Below are 18,676 nucleotides of genomic sequence, written 5' to 3' on the forward strand. Positions count from 1 at the left end.
TTGAGAGGGTGCAGAAGAGATTTACAGAGGTGATACCATGGATGAGAGGCTACAGCACAAAAGGAGGCCATTTGGCCCATTGAGCCTTTGCCAGCTCTTTGGATGAGCGATCTGAATAGTCCACTCCCCTGCTGTTTCCCCATGGTCCTGTCAATGTTTTCCTTCAAGCATTTCTCCAATTCCCTCTGGAAGTTACTGTTGAACCTGCTCCCACCAAAGCTTCAGACAGTGTATTCCAGATGATATCAACTGACTATGGAATGAAATGTTTTCTCATGGTGACCTGCCTGCTGTGAATCTCCTGTTTGTGTTCCTAACTTAGTTCTGACTTTTCTTTCCCATGAGGAGAGACTGGAGAAACTGGGGGTATTTTCATTCGAACAAAGCAGGATGAGAGGAGATGTGAGAAAGGGGTTCAAAACTGGATCAAGGACAAGGTCCAAAATATTACAGATACTCCTTGTCTTTCAGGATCTGTGTCTGGGGGAGAAGCTGGTGGGTTTAAGTCATCATCATTGAGGTGAACAACTACTGTCAAAATAAACACACTCACCCATCAGCCTGTCCCCCGGATACAGATACTGAGAGACAGGGAGTGTCCGGGACAATGACATTTCTCACTCAGTAAGGTAGAAATTGATCCTGTATCTCACCCCATTGATCCTGAGCTCCACACGGCTCGAATCCTCTGCCTGTTTCCCTCCCTGTAACAGCACTGAACTAAAGCCAACCCATAATGAGCAGGGCTCAGGGAGAATGGTTACTAGGCACTGCAGTGATGTCATAAAGCAGCGTCATTAAACCCAGCTGGTCCCGTCCCTGTCCCTTTAAAGGTGGAAAACTGGGACATCCTGTCTCCAAACACATCCCACCCTGTTCACACTGAGAATCCCAGGGTGGAGAACTGGGACATCCTGTCTCCAAACACATCCCACCCTGTTCACACTGAGAATCCCAGGGTGGAGAACTGGGACATCCTGTCTCCAAACACATCCCACCCTGTTCACACTGAGAATCCCAGGGTGGAGAACTGGGACATCCTGTCTCCAAACACATCCCACCCTGTTCACACTGAGAATCCCAGGGTGGGGAACTGGGACATCCTGTCTCCAAACACATCCCACCCTGTTCACACTGAGAATCCCAGGGTGGAGAACTGGGACATCCTGTCTCCAAACACATCCCTACCTGTTCACACTGAGAATCCCAGGGTGGAGAACTGGGACATCCTGTCTCCAAACACATCCCTACCTGTTTACACTGAGAATCCTAGGACTTGGGAGATGACAGCATATTCCAACAGTGTAGAAAGGAGAGGTAGATTGGAGATGGGGCAGTTTGCAAGAACGGTGGGTTCAAAGGTTTATTTTTGAGGAGTGGGTGATGATGGCAGATTTGAGGCAAAGAACAGCACCTGAAGAGAGAGAACTGCTAACCATGTCTTCAAACATGGGGAAGTTGGGTGATCAGCAGTTTGGTGGGAATGGGGTCGATGTAGCAGGAGGTGGGTCTCATGGACAAGATGAGCAGTGAGAGGGCATCAGGAGGGATGGGAGAGAAACTAAAGAAAGATGTGGATTCAGGGCTCGGACAAGGGGGAACTTTAGAGACAGTTTGTCCCAGTGGGTTTGTGGAAGGGAGGGAAGCAGCAGAGGCAGCTGATCGGATTGTCTCAATCTCAGTGACAAAGAAGCTCCATGAGCTCCTCACACTTGTTGCTGGAGGTGAGGATGGAGGAGACAGGGGAGAAGGAGAGCCCTTCAAATGGAACTAACAGAGATGTTCAAAAGATTCAACACACACTGTGTTTAATAAAAAGCTGATTTATTTAACATCATCCAGAATATTCGGAGTCGATGAACATCAGCAGAAACAGACCCCGAAGAACACGGTTCAGTCTGGATGTGATTAACAACAAAATCCAATCACTACAGTTGGTGTCAGCTGTGGCTCAGTTCATAGCACCCTCGCCTTTGAATCAGAAGGTTGTGGGTTCATGTCCCACTCCCGGAAACCAAGAACAGTGAATGTACTCGAAAGAGTTACATGCGATCTGTTGGTAACTCGAAAGAGTTACTTGTGAACTCGCTGGTGTCTCAGCAGGTGGGATGAGGTAGTGAATCCCTTGCCACACTCAGAGCAGGTGAACGGCCTCTCCCCAGTATGAATTTGCTGGTGTACAGTGAGCTGAGATGATGTCTTGAACCCAGTCCCGCAGAGAAAGCACTTGAATGATCTCTCATCAGTGTGAACATGCTGATGGCGCATCAGGTTCCCAGAACTTTTATAGCATTTCCTGCAGTCTGGGCATTTGAAAAGTCTCTCCTCTGTGTGAACTTGCTGGTACGCCAGCAGGTGGGATGACTGAGTGAACCCCTTCCCACACTGGGAGCAAGTGAACGGCCTCTCCCCAGTGTGAATTCTCAGGTGTACAGTGAGGCCGGATAATGTATTGAACCCAGTCCCACACTGAGAGCACCTGAAAGGTCTCTCATCAGTGTGAACTCGCTGATGATCATTGAGTTGAGATGATCGCCTGAACCCTGTCCCACAGTTCGAGCACCTGAACGGTCTCTCGTCAGTGTGAACACGTTGATGGGACATCAGTTCCCCAGAACTTTTATAGCACTTCCCACAGTCTGGGCATTTAAAAGGTCTTTCATTGGTGTGAACTCGCTGGTGTTTCTGCAGGTGGGATGACTGAGTGAATCCAATACCACATGTGGAGCAGGTGAACGGTCTCTCCCCAGTGTGACTGCGCTGATGCTTTTCCAGGTCAGATGGGTATTTGAATCCCTTCCCACAGTCCCCACATTTCCACGGTTTCTCTCCGTTGGGACTGCATTTATGTTCCATTGGGTCAGAGGATTGACTGAAGCCTCGTCCACACACAGAACACGTGTACAGTTTCTCCCCACTGTGAACGGTGCTTTTTCCTTCCGTGTTCAAAATCCGATGATATTCAGGTTTTGACAAATTGGGCGACTCCGTCAGATCCTGATGTGATGTTTGGTTTCAGTTTCCTGACTGCAAATCCTCCCATTCTAATCCCCTGTGGAATTGATTTAAAACAGAAAAAAGGGAGTGAGAGAGAACCCACAAAAACACAAAGACAGGTTGTGAAATTGAGCTGAATGAATCTGGGAATTTGTGGGGCCGGCGCGAGGAAAAAGTGACCATGAAAACTGCTGGATTGTCATAAAAACCCAACTGGTTCAATCATGTCCTTCAGGGAAGGGAACCTGCCCCCGGGTCTGGTTGTACACAAGATTCTGGCCTCTCGGAGAGAAAATAGAGACAAAGAGAGAGAGGGAGAGAGACAGAGAGAGAGAGGGAGGGAGAGAGGTGGCAGAGTCGCTCGGTAAAGCAAATGGATTTTATCATCTAAAACTCAACCAGAACTTTGACAGAATCTTCCGAACCCTCAACCTCTTCACTCCAGAAGGACCAGGGTAGCAGGTGTATGTGAACAACATCACCTCCAAGTTCCCTTTCAAGTCACACACCGTCCTGACTTGTCTGACATCCAGTACTGGATGAACAGAAATTTCCTCATTAAATATTGGGAAGACTGAAGCCATTGTCTTCAGTTCCCGCTACAAACTCCACTCCCTATCCACCGACTCCATCCCTCTCCCTGACAACTGTTCTGAGATTGAACCAGAATGTTCACAAACATGGTGAAATATTTCACCCCAAGATGAGCTTCCAACCATATATCCACATCATCACCAAGACCGCCTATTTCCACCTCAGTAACATCGCCCGACTCCACCCCAGTCTCAGCTCATCTGCTGCTGAAACTCTCATCCATTCCTTTGTTCCCTCTAGACTTAACTTTCCTAACGCGCTCCCGGCTGGCCTCCCACATTCAACCTCCCTGTAATCTTAAGGTCATCCAAAACTCTGCTGCCCGTGTGCTTACTCGCACCAAGTCTTGTTCACCCATCACCCCTGTGCTCACCGACCTACAAACGCTCCGCGTTAAGGAGAAAATAAATTATAAAATTCTCATCCTTATTTTAAAGGCTGTTTGCTACCGTTGTGCAAGTGCAGTTGTGCTGTTTTACTCTGTCTTCATAGGATTAATCTCTCGTTCTCCTCAGATTCAAGTCACCACTGCAGACTCACTGTGAGGAAACTCAGACTGACCTGGTTACAGTGTCCATCAATCAGCCAATCCAGAACTCAGTCAACAGCAGAGAGCTTTGATTGGACATTCCGAATCACTAATGCTTTTTATAAACGCATACTGTTCTGTGAAATGGCTTGGAAAGTTTTATTATGTTAAAGGTGCTATATAAACACAAATTGCTGTTGTTGATTTGGACATATATCATTATTCCTTCATTATCGCTGGGTGAATAACCAGTAACTCCTTACCTAACAGCATTGTGGGAGCACCTTCACCACACGGACTGCAGTGGTTCAAGAAGGTCAAACGTCATCTTCTCCACAGGCAACTGGGGATTGGCAATATTTGCTGGTCGTGTTAGTGAAAGGGCAGGGGAGTGGGACTAGCTGACTTGCTCTTGCAGAGAGCCAGCATGTGCACAATGGGCTAAATGGCCTCCGTCTGTATTGTAATCATTCAATGATTTTATGACTTGATGAGAAAGGACCTACACTGGAGGCCAGGGACCAACTTCTGTAACCAACACCCACCCTGATACAAACCGGCTCTAAATTGGTCCATCTGTGTTTCTAGACTCGGTTCCGTGAGCAACGCCTGCAATAAAATAATAGCAAAATACTGCAGCTGCTGGAAATCTGAAATAAAAAGAGAAAATGCTGGAAATACTCAGCAGATCAGACAGTATCTGTGGAGAGAGAAACAGAGTTAACGTTTCAGGGTGTGCAGAATGGATTACAGGGAATAAAAATGGCGTAGAATTTGATGGTCAATATAAGCTCAGAAGTGGAAGAGAAATGGATTATAGCACAGGAAAAACAATTCCTGACTGTGAAAGATACTGTGGGAAGATAAAGCTGGTAAGACTGCAGCACATGGTCTGGGGATGGACAGTGGAGGAAACCTTATTTGGACAAAATCAGCAGAAGTAACAGTTAAATGCCAAACACAGCTAAAGTGCACCCAGTATTAGAGACAGAGGAAGGTAAACAATGGCAGAGAGGTGATCAGGGAGGGCAGAGGTGAAACAGAGCAAAAGATGGACATGGATTCAGATCCACAGGAAAGGAGCCACACTAGCCCCAGAGCGATGGAACCTCTAAAAGATAACAGAGCAGAGAACTAAAAGCTCCAAATTGTAGATGAATGGTCAAAAATACTCAACTCTGAAACAATTTCAGTTTCAAACTTTAAAATCTCCTGCCGGAGCCTGTAGCTAGAAAGATATCAGAAGCACTGGAATCAGAGTAAAATCTCCCAGTTGAGGAAATACCCGGGGAGCGGGGTGATGTCACAGTGTGACTGTTGATGTGTGATGATGTCACAGTGTAATTGTCGAAGTGTGATGATGTCACAGTGTGATTGTTGATGTGTGATGATGTCACACAAACGAACAAGGAACATCTCGTCTGTGCAAACCAGTGATCACCAAACATTATCAAGGATGGGAGGGTCCTTGAGAGGGGGCAGAGGAGGTTTACCAGAATGGGTCGAGGAATGAGGGATTTTAGTTGCAAGGTTAGGTTGGAGAAACTGGGATTGTTCTCCTTGGAGCAAAGTAGATTGAGGGAAGTTTTAACAAAAGGTGCACAAAATTATGTAAGGTTTACATAAAGTAGTTAAAGAAAAGCTGTTCACAGTAGCAGATCGTGAAAGGATTATGGGTCACAGATTTAAGATTTTGGGTAAGATGTACAGGAGGGATGTGAGAAAGAAATGTTTGCACAGTGAGTGGTAATGACCTGGAACTCAATGCTTACACTCAGAGGCCGATAGAATCCAGGTCCTGAATTTCTATCCTGGACTGAGTGTGGCAAGTTTGGGAAACGGTTCGTACAGAGCTTTAAAAAAGGAGGATCCAGGTCCTGATGAATTGAGTGACTCTGTCAGATCTCAACCGTCTGTAAATGTTCCCCTTCTAACCCCCTGTAAAAGGAGTTTCCAAAATCCATCCCTGTCAGTCCAGGATAGAATTTCACAACATTCTCTCCTCCTGCTACCTGGACCAGGATGATCGCGCATGCGCCCTGCTGCACATTGCCCACTATAAAGATGGCGGCCGTTACCCCGGGCCTGCGCAGGGAGAAATCCAGACTTTTTCTGTAAATACAAGACCGGTACCTTGTTATTTGGGGTCTGAGGCCTGCACTGTGTCTTTATGAAGCCTCCCTGCCCACTCCGCTGGCTCCATTCCTCCTCACACACCCACTAACTCTGTTAATTTGCTCCACTCGACATTCACTCACCCACTCTGAGCAGCTTCAGTGACAGACCAGCACTGCGCATGCTCATGAAACAGGCCGCACTACGCATGCTCCAAGCACACACCCTAATACGCATGTGTAGGGAGCTCCCGTTGTGAGGATAGGGCAAATTCTGGCCCCTGTTGAAGGCTGGGTAACCATGCTGCCATTGAGAGGTCGTTTTTTTGAATAGAAAATTATGTTTTGTGATCCGATGACGAACGAAGCCCAAGACCAATATATAAAATTATTCAGTCAATTGGTATGACAAACAAAGTGCATGGGTCCTCTGCCATAATACTGTCCCAGGTGTAAATAACTGCAGTAAAACTACCTACATTTAGATGTGAACTCACTGGAGTCTCAGTCGGCGGTGTGAACAATTATTTTTTCTTCCCATATACAGAACATTTAAACTCCGTCTTGTCAGTAAGTACGTGACAATTCAGCCGGTGAACAATCCTTTCACAATGTCATTTTACCCCTAAGTTCCAGGACCATTGTGCATGGATTTGGGAGGTAAGCATGGTTTTGGAGACGGAAGACTGGTCGGAGATTGGATGCAAATTGCAAGGATGTCGGGGACAAGGATGTACTCATGGGAGGGAGAGAAGCAGGAGAGGCATCTGATCTCAATTGTCTCAAGATTTTCAAGATTGTCTCAATCTTAGTGACAAATAAGCTCCATGAGCTCCTCACACTTGTTGGAGGTGTGGATGCAGGAGACAAGGGAGATGGAGAGTCCGAATCAAGGACTAACTTGTGTTAGAGATGTTTTTAAAAATTCAACATCCTCTGTGTTTGACAGAATGTTGATTTATTTGACCTTTATCCAGAATATTAACCTTATAACTGGGCTGGAGTTTATTAACATCAGCTGAAACAGACCCCAATGGGTATAGTTCATTCTTCTACATTATTAACAGCAAAATCCAATCACTGTAGTTCACTGTGAACTCGTTGATGTCTCGGCAGGTGGGATGACTGAATGCATATCTTCCCACACTCGGTGCAGGTGTACAGCATCTCCCCAGTATGAGAGCGCTTGTGCAGAGAGAGGTGGGATGATTGCCTGAATCCAGTCCCGTAAAGAAGGAATCTGAACGGTCTCTCATCAGTATGAATACATTGCTGGCGGATCAGTTCCTGAGAACTTGTAAAGGACTTCCCACAGTCTTGAAATTTAAAAGCTCTCTTTGATGTGCAATCAGGTTGGATAAATTAATGAATCCCTTTCCACACAGCACAGATGAATGGCCTCTCCCCAGTGTGAACTCGCTGGTGTGTCTGCAGGTGGGATAACGGAGTGAATCCCTTCTGACACTTTAAGCAGGTCAATGGCCTCTCCCCAGTGTGAACTCTCCGATGAGTTTCCAATTTCTATAGGTAAATGAATCCCTTCCCAATGTCAACATTTGCACAACTGCTTTCAGTTGTGACTGCATTTATGTTTTGACCATGCCAGATGATCGGCTGAAATCTCATCCACATGCAGAACACTGTGAATGGTGCTTTCTTCTCCCATTTTCAAAATCCCACAATTCTCTGCGGCCCAGAAACCGCTCTGTCCAATAGAAACGCCCTCTGAAGAAGGGTCATACAGACTCGAAACTGCTGTCAGGCGTCGCAAGGGCCAAAGACATAAAAGTTCATTCACAAATGTTACAGGAACGGATAGGTTATAATCGCCAGGAAAGGCTAAATAGCCTGAAGCTCTTTTCTCTGGAAAAGAGAAGGCTGAGAGATGACCTGATAGAAATAGGATAAAGAATGGAGTTGGTAGCTCAGGAATGAAAACAATGGCTTCAATCTTCCCAAAATTTAATTGGAGAAAATTTCTGCACATCCACAAACATTCTGATAATTTAACAAAAGTGGAGAAGTCGAGAGAGGTGTTGCTGAGGTAGAGCTGGGCACTGTCAGTGTCCATGTGATAACTGACACTGTGTTTTCAGATGATGTCGCTGTGGGGAGAATGTTGCTGAGAAATAAATGGAGGCCAAGGCTGGATCCTCTGGGGACACCAGAGGTAACTGTGGGAGTGGGAAGGGAAGACAATCCAAGTGATTCTCTGACTATGATTAGATAGAGAATGGAACCAGGAGAGAGCAGCCCCACCCATGGACGACAGTGGAGAGGTGTTGGAGCAGAATGGTGTGGTCAACCTTGTCAAAGCAGGTCAAGAAGGGATAGTTTCCCTTTGCCACTGTCACATAGGATGTCATTGGTGGCTTTGATCTGAGCTGTTTCAGTACAGTGGCAGGGGCAGAAACCTGATTGGATGGATTCAAGCAGGGAGTTCTGGGAAAGATGGAGATGGATTTGGGAGGTGTGAACACTTTTCAAGAGTTCAGAGAGGAACTGGGGATTGAAGATGGGTCAATACTTTGCAAGGACAGTAAGAGTTAAGTAATTGTTTTTTGAGGAAAGTGTGATGATTTGAAGGAGAGAGGGATAGTACCAGAAGAGAGAGAACTGTGAACAATATCAGTGAACATGGGGAAGTTGGGGGATCAGCAGTTTAGTGGGAATACGGTCGATGGAGCAGGAGGTGAGTCTCATGGACAAGATGAGCACTGAGAGGGCAGGAAGGGGGATGGGAGAGAAGCTAATGAAAGATGTGGGTTCACGGCTTGGACAAGGTGGAACATTATAGAGGCAGTTTGTCCCAGTAGGCTAGTGGAAGGGAGGGAAGCAGCAGAGGCAGCTGATCGGATTGCCTCAATCTTAGTGACAAAGAAGGTGCATGAGCTCCTTACACTTGTTGTTAGAGGTGAGGATGGAGGAGAGAGGGGAGAGGGAGAGCCCTTCCAGAGAAACTAACTTGTGTTAGAGATATTAACAAGACTCAATATGCTATATTTAACACAAATATATTTTATTTGTCCTTATCCAGAATATTAGCCCCAATAACTGGGCTAGAGTTTATTAACATCAGCAGAAACAGACTACAATGAACAAGGTTCAGTCCTGGATGTGATTAACAGCAACATCCTGTTCATTATTTGTGAACTCGCTGGTGTCTCATCAGTTGGGATGACCAGGTGAATCCCTTCCCACACTTGGAGCAGCTGAACGGCCTCTCCTCAGTGTGAATTTGCTGGTGCTTCAGGAGGTCAGAGAACACAGTGAATCCCTTCCCACATACAGGACAGATGAACGGCCTCTCTCCAGTATGAATTCGCTGATGTCTCAGCAAGTGGGATGACTGTGTGAAGCCCTTCCCACAGTGGGAGCAGGTGAACTGTCTCTCCACAGTGTGAATTTGCTGGTGTCTCAACAGATCGGATAAATTAACGAATCCCTTCTCACACTCGGAGCAGATAAATGGTCTCTCCCCAGTGTGAACTCGCAGGTGTGTCAGCAGGTTTGATGACTGAGTGAATCTCTTCCCACACTCGGAGCAGGTGAACGGTCTCTCTCCAGAGTGAACTCTCCGGTGTATCAGCAGGTTTGATGACTGAGTGAATCTCTTCCCACACTCGGAGCAGGTGAACGGTCTCTCCCCAGAGTGAACTCTCTGGTGTTTCAGCAGGGTGGATGACTGACTGAATCCCTTCCCACACTCCGAGCAGGTAAATGGCCTCTCACCAGTGTGAACTCGCTGGTGTGTTAGCAGGTTGGATAACTGAGTGAATGCCTTCCCACACTCGGAGCAGGTAAATGGCCTCTCCCCAGTGTGAACTCTCTGGTGTGTCAGCAAGTTGGATAACTGAATGAATCCCTTCCCACACTCGGAGCAGGTAAATGGCATCCCCCCAGAGTGAATTCGCTGGTGCCTCAGCAGGCTGGATGTCCAAGTGAATCCCTTTCCACACTCGGAGCAGGTGAACGGCCTCTCTTCAGTGTGAATGAGCTGGTGTCTCAGGAGGGTGGATGAATCAATAAATCCCTTCATACATACAGAACAAGTGAAAGGCCTCTCCCCAGTGTGTGTGCGCTGGTGAGTATCCAGCCTGGATGGATAATTGAATCCTTTTCCACAGTCTCCACATTTCCATGGTTTCTCCCCACTGTAACTGCATTTATGTTTTGACAGGCCAGATGATCGGCTGAAGCCTCGTCCACACACAGAACACGTGTACGGTTTCTCCCCACGGTGAACGGTGCTTTTTCCTTCCATCTTCAAAATCCGATGAAATTCAGGTTACGACTAATTGTGCGACACCGTCAGATTCTGATGAAACGTTGGGTTTCCCAATTGAAAATCCTGGGGAAATAGTTTAAATAGACAAAAGTGAATGAGAGAGAAACCACAATATCACAAAAACAGGTTGTGAAATTGAGTTGAATGAATCTGGTAATTTGTGGGGCTGGTACCAGGAAAAAGTGACCATGAAAACTGCTGGATTGTTATAAAAACCCAACTGGTTCACTAATGTCCTTCAGGGAAGAAAAACCTGCCAACTGGTCAGGGACTATACAAAACACCAGCATCTACTGGGGGAAATAGAGAGGGAGATGGGAGAGGCAGGGGGTGAAGGAAAGGGATTTTATGCATCTGCAATTCTACCAACATCTCCCAAACCCTCACCCTCCATCCCCGAGAAGGACCAGGGTAGATGTATGTGAACACCATCACCTCCAAGTTCCCCTCCAAGTCACACACCATCCTGACTTGTTTAACATCCAGTGTTGGATGAACAGAAATTTCCTCCATTTAAATATTGGGAAGATTGAAGCCATTGTCTTCAGTCCCTGCTACAAACTCCACTCCCTAACCATCAATGCCATCAATCTCTCTGACAACTTTGAGGCTGAGCCAGACTGTTCACAACCTTAGTGTTACCTTAGTTCACCCTAAGCTGAGCTTCTGACCACATATCGCTAAGACCGCCTATTTCCAACTCAGTAACTTTGCCTGCCAATAAAATAATAGCAAAATACTGCAGCTGCTGGAAATCTGAAATAAAAAGAGAAAATGCTGGAAATACTCAGCAAGTCAGGAAGTATCTGTGGAGAGAGAAACAGAGTTAACATTTCAGGGGTGCAGAATGAACTACAGGGAATAAAAATGATGCAGAATCTGATCATCAATATAAGCTCAGGGGTAGAAGTGAGATGGACTATAGCACAGGAAAAACAACTCCTGACTATGAAAGACATGGTGGGAAGCTATAATTGGTAAGCCAGCAGCACATGGTCAAGGCAGCAGTTGGTAGAAGTAACCCTAAAATGCTAAACAGAGCTAAAATACACCCACTATTAGAGACAGAGAAAGTTAGACAACAGCAGAGAGGTGATCAGGGAGGGCAGAGGTGAAACAGAGCAATGGATGGACACAGAATCAGATCCACAATAAAGGAGTCACACCAGCCACAGAGCTGTCGGACCTCACACAGATAACAGAGGACTAAAAGCTCCAAATTGTAGATGACTTGTCAAAACTACTCACCTGTGAAACAATTTAACTCTTTTCAGCTTTGGAAACTCCTGCCGGAGGCTGTAGCTGGAAAGATATCAGAAGCACTGAAGTCAGAGAAAAATCTCCCAGTTGAGGAAATACACTGGGAGCGGGGTGATGTCACCGCGCAATTGTCGGTGTGTGCTGATGTCACAGTGTAATTATCGATGTGTGCTGATGTCACAGTGTAATTATCGATGTGTGATGACATCACAGACATGGACACAGAACATCTGGGTTTGTGTAAACCACTGATCACCACACATTATGAAGGATGTGAGGGTCCTTAAGAGGAGACTTACCAGAGTTGTTCAACGGGTGAAGGATTTTAGGTTAGTTTGGAAAAACTGGTGTTGTTCTCCTTGGAGCAAAGTAGATTGAGGCGAAATTTGATAGAGGTATACAAGTTCATGATTGGTTTACATGAGGTAATTAAAGAAAAGCTGTTCACATTATCTGATCATAAAAGGGTTATGGGACACAGATTTAAGTTATGAAGCAAGATTTACAGGAGGGGTGTGAGCAAAAATTTTACACAATGAGTGATAATGGCCTGAAACTCATTACTTACTCTCAAAGGCCGATGAATCGAGTGAGCCTTTCAGATCTTGATCTGATGTTTGGTTTGAGTTTCCCGTCTGCAAATCATTCCCATGTGATATCCTATGAAAAGATTATAAAACAATCAATCACTATCAGTCCAGGACAGAAATTGAGAAATATTTCTCCTGGTTTGAGTTTGCTGTGTGTAAATCCTCCCCTTGTAACCCCCTGTAAAAGGAGTTTCCAAAATCCATCCCTGTCAGTCCAGGATAGAAATTCACAACATCGTCTCCTCCTGCTACCTGGACCAGGATGACCGCGCATGCGCCCTGCTGCACAGCCGCTCCCCCGGGCCGAGCAGAGGGAGAGACCCAGCCATTTCCGGTCTGTTCGCTGCAAACGCGGGGCCTGTAGTTTCTTATTAAGGCTCTGCGGGCTGCACCAACTGTTTATAAAACCTCCCTGCCCACTCCGCTGGCTCCATTCCTCCCCCACACCCACTAACTCTGTTATTCTGCTCCAGTCGCCATTTCCTCACCACTCTCTGCGGCTCCAGTCACAGGACAGCACTGCGCATGCTCAGGTAAGAGCCCACAATGCGCAGGTGCGAATCAGACTCCGCACTGCGCATGCGTAAGACCCTGGCGCTCTGGATAGGGCACATTCTGTACCGCATTGAATGCTGGGTGGGAGGACGTAATTACATATCAAATAAATTTTTCTGATCCGATGGTAATTGCAACTTTAAAGTCAAGATATAAAATTATACAATAACATACAATAAATTGCATCGGCCTCTACCATACTTCTATCCTGGGTGTAATTAACAACAGAACAAACCCCTACGGAGAGAATTGAAGAGAAGAATGAGATTTTAAAAGGCTTCAGCCAACAAACATCACCCCACAGTACCACAAACAGAACAGCTGCCCTTTTAAACAATGAATGTGCAGCAGGGTGAGAGTTTGTTCATCTAAATATCACAAATGGATGCAGAGTGAGGGGATCAATCTCAGTATCTTTAATTAACAGCAACATGGAAAAAGGGCAATGAATGATCTTGAAAAACCTGAAACTTGATTGGTCAACTCAGGTCAATCCTTCCAGGCCCGCGATTTGTTCCAGAGGAACCGGCGAGGGGGCGGAGGGTTCATTCACACCCGCAAACCCCAATAAAATCCTGCAGCTCCAAGGCTTTTACCCAGGAGCAGGCCCAGGTTAGCGGCCGCCATCTTGTTCCAGCGGGAATCAGGGAGCATGCGCGGTTGTCTTGGTGACGCAACAGAGAGTGGGCGGGGCTTCATGGTCCCTGTGACCAGGGGAGAAATGATTGATTCAATCAAAATACTGCGGATGCTGGAAACCTGACACAAAAACAAAAATGCTGGAAAAACTCAACAGGTCTGACAGCTTCTGTGGAGAGAAAGACAAAGTTATTGTTTTGAGTCCGTGTGACTCTTCATCAGAGAAATTATTGATTATTTGATTTTATTCTCACTCTTCACACAGGGGCTGGAGAACTGAACCCAGCTACAGTAGAGAGAGGGAACAATCTCGGAGTGGAGAAAATAAATGGTTCCAATGGTGTGATGTGTTTGGATTTCAGCACAGGAGAAGCAACTGTGTGTGGGACAGCTTTGGGGGAGCAAAGGAGGAGAAATGCTGGATGAAAATTAGAATTATTTTTTCAGAATTTATAGCCTGTGATGACTTTTGTAAACACATTTTACAGGGTAATTTGAAGGGGAGGATTTGCAGACAGGAAACTCAAGCCAAACATGACATCCACATCTGACAGAAACACTCAATTCATCAGGACCTGAATCAGCCTTTGAATGTGTAAGGAGAACTGTTTGTCTATTCTGTCGGAGGGAAAATATTTCAAACATCAGTGTGACTGGAAAGGCAACAAGACACATACGCACATTGGAGTGAATTGACTGTGGAAAACGTTTTAACCAGTTACACAGCCCGAAGAAACATCACGTCATTAACAGCAAGGAGAAACCGTACCTGTGTTTTGTGTGTGGACAAGGCTTTAATTGATTGTCCAAACTGGAGAAACTAAAGGACACTGGCACCATGAAGAGACTGTGGAAATGTGGGGACTTTGGAAGGGATTCAATTATCCATCCCTGTTGAGAAACCATCAACGAATTCACACAGGGGAGAAGCCATTCACCTGTTCCATGTGTGGGAAGGGATTCACTCAGTCATCCAGCCTCATGATACACCAGCGAATTCACACTGAGGATAGACCATTCACCTGCTCTGTGTGTGGGAAGAGATTCACTCGATCATCCAATCTGCTGACACACCAGCGAATTCACACTGAAGAGAGGCCATTCACCTGTTCAGTGTGTGGGAAGGGATTCACCCAGTCAAGCAGCCTCATTTTACACCAGCGAATTCACACTGAAGAGAGGCCATTCACCTGCTCTGTGTGTGGGAAGGGATTCACTCGGTCAGTCAGACTCATGTTACACCAGCAAATTCACTCTGAGGACCGACCATTCAGCTGCACTTCCTGTGGAAAGAGGTTCACATCTCCATTTAATCTCAGTGCACACAAACGTGTTCACACCGGGGAGAGGCCATTCACCTGCTCCATGTGTGGGAAGAGATTCACTCAGTCGTCCTGTCTGCTGAGATACCAGCGAGGTCACATTGAGGGGAAGCCATTCAGCTGCACTTCCAGTGGAAAGAGGTTCCAGCCTTCTTCTGTCCTCAGTGCACACCATGGCGTTCACACTGGGAAAAGTCTGATCACATACTCTGGGTGTGGGAAGGGATTCACTCAGTCACGATATTTGCTCAGAAAGCGAATTTACAAGTGACTGCAGGTGTTGGATTCTGCTGTTAATCATGTCCAGGTTGATGGTCTGACTATTATTACTGTCGCACCTGTCGCGGAAATCGGAGTGAACACTCAGACCCAGGAGGTTTGTCTCGGAAGCCTTTATTAATCGTGATATCACGGAAAGCCCAGCAGCATACAAGGCAGCTAGCTGACACTCTGAAAAAGCATCAGACTTACACAAATACTTATAGTAAAAGTTGTACATATCAAAAGAGCTTGAAGGTGATAAGACTGTCTAACTTTCAGTGATCAATTACATTGAGCATGCAACACACAATTAGTCTACTCTAAATTTACGACTATACAGGACATTGGGGGAAGACCACGTAGTAATAAAAGTGAGACAGAGAATAGATAACCATGCTTGACCTTATCTTTAGTGTTAGGAGGTGGACACTCTAGAGAATAGATAACCGTGCTTGACCTTATCTTTAGTGTTAGGGGGTCGACACTCTAGAGAATAGATAACCCTTGCTTGATCCTGGGGGCAGACATTCCAGCCCCGTCTCAAGGACTGCAGGATGCTTGTTTATTATACTTCTTTCCTCCTTTCCTGCTCAATTAGCCGGCAGTTGCAGGTATGTGCCTGCTAGCTGAAAAGAGGGAACTATGCTGTAGTATTCCATTGTGGTTTTAACCGTTTAACCCTTAGTTGTCCTGTAGATGTATTTTATTCTTCCACAATCCCTCCTTGTTAATCTTTCAGATTAACACCAATGAGGAATAGTATCTTCATCATCATAAGGGGGCTCATAACCATAAGGGAAAGGCCGATCCCTGGCAGGGTAAACATTTTCTCCCCACCAGTGGGTTTTGCTGGGGCCAGTGCGTACCAACTGAGGAACGATTTGAGTTCCTCCTAATCCAGTAGTGACTCCATTCATAGCTGCATTAATACATTGGACACAGCAAATTCTCAAAGTAACACAAGCACAACACCCTATAACACCTAGTAAAACTAACCCAATTAAAGCATACAGCAGCCAACTTCCCCAACCGGAGACCCACCCCATTGCTGTAGCCCACCAGGAGTCCTTGTTATAAAAATGGCTTAATTTTTTCCCAATTTTCTTTATCTCTTGCACTTTATCCATAACGTGCTGTCCCAGGTTAGTAATGTTCTCAGAAACATCAGGCACATAAGTGCAGCATTCTGAACCTATCACGGCACAAGTGCCACCCTTCTCGGCTAGGAGGAAATCAAGGGCCATTCTATTCTGCAGAGCTGTCAGGCGTAGGGCTATCATTTCAGTAGTGATGGCTGAAATCTGTTCCTGTGTCCCAAACAAAGCATCAGCTGTTGAATTAGCAAACTTTTCAAGTGCAGCTGCCAGGTTAATAATCTCTCGGGAATTATGAGCAGTCCCATATGAGGGGAAGGCAATCATCCAGAATCGCTCGGTTTCCGAGATGCCACGGCGATGCAAACGCAGATGCGGGTTAATATCTACTCTACTTATATAACGGAGGTACGGATTCAAATATGCCATGTAGCAGCAACCACTCCAGGTGGGAGCGGTAGCGCCTTTCCCCAAAATATCGGTATCTTGATTAAAAAAGGAAGATAGTTGTGGCATCCCAGGCAGCCAGGGATACGCTCTTTCTCCACAAACCCAGTAAGTACCGTTTAGAGGATTTGGAGGGTCATAACTACCAGGGCTAATAAATATGGTATTTTGACAGCTGCTGTTTCCCAGGCTATAGGTACCGGTTGCAAGGGTCGAACACCAACAGGTGGTGTTTATCGGCTCCGGAGGGGGCCTGATTTTTATCCCATGATTCGTGTAGTTCCACCTCCTAGCAGGGGGCGAGTGACGGAACCACCCTCTAAACATGTTGGGTTCTACATCATCTGATTGGGCATGGAAGTCTGTGAGATCCCTCATTTCTTCCTCAGTTAGGGGTTTTGCCTGATAGGTGCTTGATTCAGCTCCATGATGGGGAATCCGAGCATATATCCAACAGGCGCCCTGTCCTACTTGTCCAGCATAGGTGCGGCATAAAGACAAAAAAGTGTTGGGGTGGGAATCCCTTAGGTACACTCCATAACAAAAGGCAAAAGGATAACATATAGCAAAAAGTAGTATTTGATACATAATGCAAATTAATACACTATTAGTAACGGTTATAAGACTGCTGGACAATGTTTCTTGCAACCAGTGGCGTGGATCCAATCTTCCTTCCCTTTAACCTTCAGGGCCGTTCGAGTAGTCAGCAGTACTAGAAAGGGTCCTTTCCACCTAGGAGAAAGAAAATCTTTATTTAAATTTTTTACATACACTTGATCACCCGGCTGAAAGGTATGTATAGCTGTATCTCCCACGGTTGCCTGAGCCTGCCTGACCCTCTCATGTAGTTCAGCTGCTGTTTTACAAATTGCCTGGGCGTAAGCCAGGGACTGTTCATCATTCCAAATTAAGGCTAATTTCTCTGCACATACAGGAGGTTGGGCTCCGGTCGTCATGGGGCGTCCCATTAGGGCTTCATGGGGTGTTATTCCAGTAACTCTATTCTTTCGGTTTCGCATAGCGAAGAGCACTACCGGGAGCGCTTCGGGCCACGAAAGACTAGTATCCTGACAAACCTTAGACAAGGCGTTCTTTAATTCCCCATTTACCCTTTCAACTATTCCTGAGGACTGTGGCTGGTAAGGAATATGCAGCTTCCACTGAAAACCCAGTATCTGCACCAAATCCTTTACTATTTTCCTAGTGAAGTGAGTTCCTCGATCACTGTTTATTCCCATAGGTATTCCATATCTAGGTATCAGTTCTTTCCATAATATTCTCACTACTGTTCGCGCATCATCCCTTCGGGTGGGGTAGGCTTCAACCCATCGGGTGAACATATCTACTATTACTAACAAGTACTTATACCCTGAGGCCGGGGGCATGTGTACAAAATCAATTTGCAAGTTTTCAAAAGGCATTTTAGGCATTGGTAGGTGATCGTACTTAGCTGCTGCTGCTCCTTTATTATTCTGCTGGCAAATCAGACAAGAACATGTGATTTTTTGTATCATTGGAGTGATACCAGGCGCAAACCATTGTTGGTTTATTGCATGTTGCATCCCCTCTTTGCCCATGTGTGCCTGTGCATGCACTAGGCGACACAAGGGCAAAAACAGACTTCGAGGACAAACCGGTCGACCATCTGAATGGAACCAAAAACCGTGTTTACAATAGCATTGTGCCTTCTCCCATGCTCGTGTTTCCTGCTGAGTACAATTTTGTTGGGCTGCCTGTAACTCGGCAGACTCCAGAGCAGGAAGGGGGTCGTGATTTGGAAGACGGAGCGCTTGCAAAAGAGGGGTCTGCGCAACTGCGACTTCTTTAGCTGCTTGGTCAGCGCGAGCATTCCCTACAGAGACATCATCAGTCAGTTTATTGTGTGCTTCACATTTAATGACGGCCAATTGAATTGCTTCTAGGACGTTCAGCACGAGCTGGGAATGTTTAATAGACCGACCTGCTGCCGTAATAAAGCCCCGATTT

General features: G+C 46.0%; 1 pseudogene across 1 annotated transcript in view; it reads right to left on the bottom strand.

Annotated features, from left to right (window-relative positions):
• LOC144673435 (uncharacterized) overlaps window positions 1-4,471 on the bottom strand; it is a 107,120-nt pseudogene extending 102,649 nt beyond the window's left edge. The window contains exon 1 of the transcript XR_013574312.1: window positions 4,384-4,471. The product of XR_013574312.1 is annotated as an uncharacterized LOC144673435 (transcript). The remainder of the gene's footprint in view (window positions 1-4,383) is intronic.
• Window positions 4,472-18,676: the final 14,205 nt, after the last annotated feature.

This window comes from Cetorhinus maximus, unplaced genomic scaffold (assembly GCF_964194155.1).
Source record: "Cetorhinus maximus unplaced genomic scaffold, sCetMax3.hap1.1 HAP1_SCAFFOLD_366, whole genome shotgun sequence".
NCBI classification, from domain to species: domain Eukaryota; kingdom Metazoa; phylum Chordata; class Chondrichthyes; order Lamniformes; family Cetorhinidae; genus Cetorhinus; species Cetorhinus maximus.